The sequence below is a fragment of the Nematolebias whitei genome, chromosome 5, assembly GCF_014905685.2.
Source record: "Nematolebias whitei isolate Nwh7 chromosome 5, NemWhi1, whole genome shotgun sequence".
Classification (NCBI taxonomy): Eukaryota; Metazoa; Chordata; class Actinopteri; order Cyprinodontiformes; family Rivulidae; genus Nematolebias; species Nematolebias whitei.
In genome coordinates this window covers 39,042,091-39,042,617 of record NC_056502.1, presented here as the reverse complement: position 1 = coordinate 39,042,617, position 527 = coordinate 39,042,091, and positions in this window count along the sequence as shown.

Below are 527 nucleotides of genomic sequence, written 5' to 3'. Positions count from 1 at the left end.
GGTTTGTAAACTCAATCATCCAGGTAGATAATAACAGAAAAGTTTAAATCATGTCATCTGGACCAGTTTCTTTATGGGAGAAACCTTTCGTCTTCCATCTGGAAGACTTCCGTCAGTCTGCGGCCTGCCAACCAGCTCTGTCCCATAGGTAGCCTTCACTGCTGTGTTTGCTGTGTTGCCAGGTCAGTTAGAATAATTTATCCCCGTCCAAAGATCCAAAGAAAACACTGTTATGTGATAAGTCCAAGTTTAATGGTTGTCTACTTGATCAAGATTGCCTGTAATTCTGAAATTAAACACAATACAAAAAAACAACAACTATCAGTTGCATTTTTTAAACAAAATAATACAATAAACATTGGTATAATTAAACCTAAACAAATGAAAAGTTATGCTGCTGAAAAACTTTGTTGAGTTGTTTGCATGTTTAAATAAATGAATAAATTAAACCCTGCTGTGGTGTGTGTGTGTGTGTGTGTGTGTGTGTGTGTGTGTGTGTGTGTGTGTGTGTGTGTGTGTGTACAGGA